General features: G+C 46.7%; 1 protein-coding gene across 1 annotated transcript in view; it reads left to right on the top strand.

The window, feature by feature from the left end:
• Positions 1 to 289, top strand: part of Wfdc9 (WAP four-disulfide core domain 9) — an 8,606-nt gene that overhangs the window by 313 nt on the left and 8,004 nt on the right. The window lies entirely within an intron of this gene.

Below are 289 nucleotides of genomic sequence, written 5' to 3'. Positions count from 1 at the left end.
CATACACACACCATACACACACACTCTACACACACACACCACACACACACACACACCATAACACACACACACACTACACATACACACACACACCACACATACACACACACACACACATACACATACCACACATACACACACCACACACACACCACACACACACACATACCACAACACACATACACCACACATACACACACACCACACACATACACCACACACACACATACACACACCACACACACACCACACATACACACATACCACACACACACACACCACACACACA

This window comes from Mastomys coucha, unplaced genomic scaffold (genome assembly GCF_008632895.1).
Source record: "Mastomys coucha isolate ucsf_1 unplaced genomic scaffold, UCSF_Mcou_1 pScaffold15, whole genome shotgun sequence".
In the NCBI taxonomy this organism is placed as follows: domain Eukaryota; kingdom Metazoa; phylum Chordata; class Mammalia; order Rodentia; family Muridae; genus Mastomys; species Mastomys coucha.
Note: the sequence above shows the minus strand (reverse complement) of the source record. Positions and strands in the feature narration are given on the sequence as shown.